The 7907-nt window shown below is 35.6% G+C and overlaps 1 pseudogene; it reads left to right on the top strand.

The window, feature by feature from the left end:
• The first annotated feature begins 4848 nt into the window (after nt 1-4848).
• Nucleotides 4849-4948, top strand: LOC138831278 (U6 spliceosomal RNA; annotated as a pseudogene).
• Nucleotides 4949-7907: the final 2959 nt, after the last annotated feature.

Genomic DNA, 7907 nt, shown 5'->3' with positions numbered 1-7907 from the left:
ATAGGCCCTGGGTTCAAATCCAGTCCTGACACCAATGGCAGGAGATCACAAGAGACTCATTCCTATGCATGGGAATATCCATTGAAAGAGTAGTTCATGCATCCGTCTAGTCTAAAATTGGATGCAATAGTCCTAAAATGCTGATTGATCGTAATGTATAGTTTATTAAGCATTAAAAGAATAATATTCCTTCAATGGTGGTATAATAAATACCTAAGAGTTGGTAGGAATGTAGTAGGTGTCATTCAATCATAGATAGACGGCTCTGGCACTCTTTAACAATATATATTTCTTTGTATATCACCGTCTGCCTATCCATGTATCGCTGTTTTGGCCAAAACTGGGGGTCAATCTCAGCGCGTGGGAACCACTTGACAGCTTCATTGGCTAGAGGCTCCCATGCTCAAGCTCACCCATTCATGAATTGGGCCTGCTAGGCCCTGAGATCAGATTCTAGCACTGCCAGGCATGATGGAGAACACATACATCTAAAATCTAGATTCTATGTGATAGGATGTAAACAATGTAATAAATGGTATAAGTGTCATCAGAGTCAATAAAATAAATGGTAAATAAATTAATAAAACAAGAAATAAAATGAATAAACGCGCCAAACACAATATGGACTGAACATCTGAAAAAAAGTATAAATCCTATTGTTGAGATGTATATAAGGAGTAACTTTTCCAGGACTGAGGCTTGAATTCAGTCCCCCTAGGAGGAGGGAATGGCGGGAGATACTGAGATACTTGCTTCTGGACCTAGGAAGAGTCATGGCATGCGATCTATCTCATCCTTGAATGAGTAGTTTGTGCATGATGCGAGTAGGAAATGATACGCAAGACTCATGTGGTATAGATTATTTGTAAAGAAGAGTTAATGAAGCATGACAATAATCATCACAGACATGAAATGAATGCATCAGAAAATACCCAAATATAGGTACACACAGATTGGATTCCATCACAAGTCACCATCAATCCTACTCTATACAAATATGTACTTATTTGCATTCTACCTTCTACTTATGAATGGATGACTATTGTGCTCCCCACTCTCCCCCCAGGGGGGCTCAAATTCAGGTACTGGGAAGGCCTAGCTTCTTTGTCACTCACAGGCTGTTGTGCTCATATGGACCCATTCACCATTTGGGCCTGCTAGGCCCCGAGTTAAGATCCCAGCCGTGCCAAAAGATTCATCTTGATGTAAGACACCAATGGTTGCATATGTTTTCCTTTCCTGTGCAAGTCTTGGGTCTCAGCTAGGATGGAGAATGCATGGGCCACCCTGTGGTCATGGGAATAAGTTGTTATCCATATCAGCCCAGTTATACGTGTCATTATATACATGAGAAAATACACAATAATCCATGAATAGAATACAAAATAAACAAAATATGTACACTCAATGCACGATGCAGTCCCCACACGGATGTGAATATACATCCCATGTTTAAATGATGCATTGAGCACTATTTTGGCCTCCATGTGGCTCGATCTCAGTTCCTGGGAAGAGCCCATCTTCTTAGTGGCTCAAAGTCTGGTGTGATCACGTGGACCAATTGGGCAGTTGGGCCTCTTAGGACCTGAGTTCAAAGCCCAGCAATGCCAAAAATTCACCCTGATGTGAGAAGCCAGTCATTGCACCTGTTTTCCTGTGCTGTGCAAATTCTGAGTCTCAGCCAGCATGGAGAATATATAGGCAAGTGATGTCAGCTTATATTTCCATAATTCATTCATCTGCAATAACAATTTGCAAGACTGGAGATGTGAAGCACTTAGACATGATTTTATTCTCGTTCATTTGGAAGATTAATCTTTAGTCAAAAGGAACGTTTAAAAATGGCTTAGAATTTATTCCTACCAGTTTTTATAAATGGCTTTGTACAATGGTATGTGATTATTTTATTTTACATAGGATGATTTTTTCTACTACCTATAAGTTTTGGAAAAAGAAGAAAACTAAAATTTACTACTTAAAGGAATATGATAGAAATAGAAGACAGATTTTATGTTTGTCAAATCTCTCATCAGTACCCATATTCAAGACTTAAAGTCATATTTCTTACTATGTTAGACAGATAGGGAAAATATATGATAAGGCAACACATGATAAGGCAACTATATTAGTGACTTTAAAATGTACCTTCTTATGTGATGAAATTTACTTTATTAGCTAATATTTGGGTTTGAATTATGGGAGGCTGATCTATTTAACACATTTCTGGAAGGCACCTACTGAACAACACAAATGGTGGGGGGTAGAATTTCTGCACTTTAATGAATGGTTGAACTTGTTTGGTATTAGTGCTGGGTACGTAAATCAACTCTATTGTAACTAGCTCCCTACACTTGAAAACCTTGTAATGTCACTATCATCTACTTGTCAAGTGTTATTTTGGTGAATATGATTTTTAAAAGTTTATTTGAAAAGGAATATACTTTCAGGAGATTAAATGTACGTTACATTGGTTTGAGAATGACATTTTTATACTACAGAACCAAGTTTTACTGAAGTACCAGTGTTTTGAAGCACTAAGGGTCTTCTCAATTAATGTTTTTCTAAATTATATTTGACCTCTAAATCAAGTTTTCCTAGTCTTGGTAGACCAATTACGATCTATCATTCCAGAAACTATTTTTTTGGCTGCAATGAAATTTTTCATTCATCATTAGGAGAAAGGTATTAAAAATAACCTTGTTCATTTGTGATTTTGTTCACTCATATGGGCTGGTCATCTGTCAATTGAATGTTTGAATTACAGAACTTTCTCTCAGATTTTGTGATCTCATCTTTCATTTTAACTTGCCTTGCATTTCACAATTGATTACTGCTAATTCTTGTAAGCAATTGGGGCCCTGAAATATTATAGGAAATGAAAAATTGAGATGAGTCTTTAATTATTTTCTGTTGGCATGTTGCCTGGGCCTATGTGAGAAGTCATGCCCTTGTTATCTGATGATGCAGATAACTGGGATCTGTTATCCTAGGACCCGTGGGTCCTGCAGAAGAATAATAGCGTTTAGACATCATATCAGCAAAATTTGGGTATAATCAGTAAGAATGCTTCAGAAATATGGAGAAAAACACTTTGGGACCAGCAAGTTAAAACAATACACAGAGCATCAGAATAAAATCCCTTATAGATTAGCAGAAAACAATACTGTTATTTTACCATGTGTATTCAGAAGACCACGACCACTTAGAAGGTATCACAAGCTTATACTGAAGATATTGCATTGATACTTTTTATATTCTAATATATATTCTAAACCCAATTATTTATATTCCAATCTATTTATGGGAATAAATGTAAATATATTTGTCAAATTATCAATTCTAGTAAGATTCACTGTATGAAATTTAAAATCAGCACATATAAATATAAAATATATAAGTACATATAATATAAAAATTGTTTTGCATTGTTGTATTGTGTTTAGGGAATCAAAGGCAACTCTGTTTTAAAGTATTATTCCATTATCTCTACCTCAGTTTTTGGTAGAGTTAGACTTAAAGCTTTACCATTTGTAGACAGGCAGCCTAGAGGCAAGAGGAAACACTGTGATTAAAACATTACAAATTTAAGGTCTAATATCGAGGAGAAACATATGGACTTCTCCAGGAGCTATTGCAATATTTGGTGATAGAATGTCAGTAGTGTAAGTTCCTGCTTGGTTGGATGATAGGTCAGGACAGTAGGTAATCATGCCTATGAACAATTTTTTCACTTTCTTGGCTTTAGCTACTTTTGAAATGATACGTATAATAAACAATTATGTTTTGATAAAATACCTTCCATTCTGAACAATTCTGTCTGAACTGTTTATCTCTCTATGATCCCTTGTAACTAAGATTATTTTTGTTCCAGTAAGACAATCCATGCTGTCAAGGTAAGATATTCTGGTTGGTCTGTTCCTACATGGAAGAAAGGTAAAGGTTCAGTGTCAATGTCTAGTGCGTTGGGGTCCCTGGGTAAGGGTCACAAAATCACCAGGACACAGGGGATGCAGAGTGCAAAGAGCAATTGCCACTGCATGCTGTGCTTTATTGTTAGTGGGAATTTAAAGACTAGCAAGCATAATATTTTCCAAGATTTGGTCAGAAAACATTCACACAAAAGATTTCCACAGATACATTTTTACTTAACCTATGAGAGAATGTCTAGGTATATTATTATCTAAACTATTTTAGAGCAAGCTCAAACCACATCTCCAATCTCAGGAAAATGCTTGACCAGCTGTTCATCTATGCTTAAGCAAGCAGAAGAGCCACTTCCTCAGCTCCCAGGAGTCTGTGACATGTTTTGAGAAAGGGAGAGGGAACATTTTCCCTCTGTAGCCTGGCGTTCCAAGAGCTTTCCTAATCCCAAACACAGTCCTCAGATAATCCCGAGGCTGGAGCCTGCATCATTCTGCCCCCTCAACATAGACCCTGAGTCTTCACAATTCAGGTAGACATTTGTCCCAGCAAGAGCTCATTTGGGAAATTTTAAGCTGCAGAAAGTTAGAAGTAGCTCTTAAGCAAGGCTTACTTTGAATCCATTAGCTCCACAAAGCTAACTCAGTTGATAAATAAGTACTTGAAAAGCCACCACCTTTGGACTTAGCTGTAAAGGCTTCAAAGTATGATCAAATTTAAAATGAAAATGACAAAATAGTCATTGACAAAAAAATTGTAAATGTGAGCAATCGACCGAACTATATAAGTTTTTTCCACTGTACTTAGAGAAATAAGATCAATAGCATTTTTAGGAACAATAAGGGTTCCTTGTTACAAATAGGCAACCATGGATAAATGCCTGTATAAAGATTGTATCATTACTTACTTAAATTTAGAGGATACTACATGCTTCAACAGCAGGTCTACCCAAATTACAACAATACAGAGATTAACATGGCACTTGCACAAGGATGATATGAAAATTTGTGAAGTATTCCATATTTTTCATTTTTCTGATGCAAGATATGAAAAACAGTTATTAAAAAGTTGATTACAAAAATACAAGTGTAACAATACATGTAATTCATAGAATTAAAGGTTAGTTTGACATCAGTGTATTAAATTTTCACCTTAGAAAGGCCTTTACATAGTATAACTTCTACAAAACTTGAAATTAGATAATATTGCCATTTTATCCCAAAGAAATAAAATAATATAAGAAACTACGAAAAAAAGGAGTCTTAAAATTCTTCTATGTGGAATGCAATCTGAAAGGTCACATTTATCAATGAATCCATACATTATATAACAATGTAGAATTCAAAGTATTATATCTAGGAGAGAATGAAATAGATTATGGACATTACACAAACATAGATATTCTTTTTTCAGAAAAGCACCCGGAACATCTTTAGTTTCAATACTATTCATTTCAACAGATAAGTTAAAATTATTTCTGATTTAAAGAATCACAAACTCTGCAGAAATCATTATAGATGTATACAAACAACTCTTGAATACATTTTGATATCAAAGTCATGCAATTCACTTGGAAGTATACCATGGAATACATAAATATTTATTGTAAGATATTGCTGCTGCTTTGCATTGTGAAAAAATTTGTAGGGACACCAAAGATGGACTGGCATTTTTGAAATTTAAGAAATCAAACCATTACGACTTAGGAGAACAATTTGTATAGCCTTCGACAACTTCAAAGAGGTAGTGATACATACTTATCCTTTTGGAAATATCAAATGCAGTTTCTTCAAAATTGTTCTTCAGACCTGGTTTGATATAATGGTTCAACACAAGGAGATACAGAGTATCTTTGCTATTTCTATTCCCAGCAGCAAGATGCAAGGAGGTCAAGAGGCCTTTAGTTTGGGGATTGGTATCTGCATCATGATGAAGTAATAAAGAAGCCATTCTGATATTATTCCACATATAAGTACTGTGCAGGCGTGTCCAGGCATTCAGAGTTATTGCATGAATATCTGCCTTGAGCTACCAACTAATGGACAATGTCTAAGTGTCCACTCTAGGCTTCCCAATGAAGAGGGTATACTCATCCTCATCCCTAGAATTCATCTGGGTGGCCATTTTGGAAAGCAGTGTTCACACCACAGTAAGTCGATACATTTCAACATCCCAAAGAAGAAATTTTCTTGGATCCTACTCCATTTTTTTCTTGCAATTGATACCATTCCTCATTTTTTCATCTTGTTCCTTGTCTTCGTCAGAATTGCCTAACCAGAGATTTTGAGTACCAGTGGGAATTAGGTGTCCATGTATTTCCCCAATAGTTCACATTGGTTGAACTGGTCAGAAAAAACTGGTGAATGTTCTGCATATGTTTTTTCACCATGATATATTTTGTCTTTTTCCATTTTTACTATTCTAAATTATTCTAACTGGAGAGTAGTGAATTATAGGGAGCAGAGGAAAGATTTTCCTCAGTATTCAAAGGTACAGACTGAAAATCAGGACCAGTGGTGTCTTCATGTGCAGCTTATTCTAGGAAAGAGAAAATAGGAAACAATGCCTTCTATGTAAATGATTTGGGAAATACCATGTTATAGTGTACGAGAACTCACTATTCAACATATGGGATTTATGAGCTTTCTAATAGCTTTCTAATGTTGGTATCCAACATTAGAAAAAATGTATAATGCAGTAATAAAATAGAAGTCCTTTGTATGACTACCTAAATTCTTGTGTTTTTTTTTTAAAGACACTTGTTTTCATCTAAAAATAGGCCTATCTATTGTCTTCAGGTGATTTTGATGATTGAAGATGCTTAATGAGAAGTCAAAATGTATTAGTAGTCCTTTGCTATCAATTAAATTTCACTTTTTCTAAATTTCACTTTTTCTTCTTGGAGAATATAATGATCAAAGCAATAGTTCAGAATCAGCAAGCAATAATTCAGAATCATGCGTCAAGTACAAGTGAATCACCAGTAAGTAATCCTCGATTCCATTTTCCACAAAGTTTTGTTACAGATACAATCTGCCTGCCTTCTCTAGCTGCTTTCCTAGCCTGGATCTATTCTTTCATTTTACAGGAAAAGTGTGAATCAACTGATTTCAGTCAGATCTGTTAGTAGAATTATCAAGTATTGAGATTCTTTTTTTTTTTTTTAATTAGTTGTGGGGCCTGAACTCTATGCCTGGGCACTGTCCTTGAGCTCTTCAAATCAAGGCAAGCGCTCTACCACTTGAGCCACAGCACCACTTCTATATTTTTCTATTCATGTGGTGCTGTTTTGGGAAATGGCAGAGCAGAAAGTGAAATGATGCAACCAAAAATAGAAAAGGAAAATAAATTAGGATAATTATGGAGCAATCATATTGTCTATGAGAACCATAAAACAGAGAGAGGAAAAGAGATACAGATGTGCAATGACCTAGCTAGCCAGAAAATCCATGCTTCTACTCAATTTACAGAGCAAACAAGTTTTTTTTATTTTTTTAAAAAAGATGGAAATAGAATTTATGTATTTACTTGAAATTAGTAAATACATTGTTAGTCGCCTACATAAAGAGACATAGCTTTGACCAAATTACAGATAAGAATCTTAATCCTTGGCCTGGGAAGGTGGCTCAGTGTAGAGTGCTTGACTTGCAGCTTACTACAGTGCAGACACTACTTTCCAAAAAGGCCACTCATATGAATACTATGTATGAGGATAAGTATAATCCTCTTCATCGGGAAGCCTAGAGTGGACACATAGACATTGTCCATCAGTTGGTATCTCAAGGCAGATATTTATCCAATAACTGTGAATGGCTGGACACACCTGCACAGTGCTTATATGTGGAACATATTGCAACAGCACACACACACACACACACACACACACACACACACACACACACACACACACACAAATCATCAGATTTCTTCTTAAGTATTTTTTGTGTATGGTCTTAAGAAGAAATTTACATTACTAACTTGAATTT

Source organism: Dipodomys merriami, unplaced genomic scaffold (genome assembly GCF_024711535.1).
Source record: "Dipodomys merriami isolate MVZ:Mamm:240054 unplaced genomic scaffold, mDipMer1.0.p SCAF_190, whole genome shotgun sequence".
Taxonomy (NCBI): domain Eukaryota; kingdom Metazoa; phylum Chordata; class Mammalia; order Rodentia; family Heteromyidae; genus Dipodomys; species Dipodomys merriami.
Note: the sequence above shows the minus strand (reverse complement) of the source record. Positions and strands in the feature narration are given on the sequence as shown.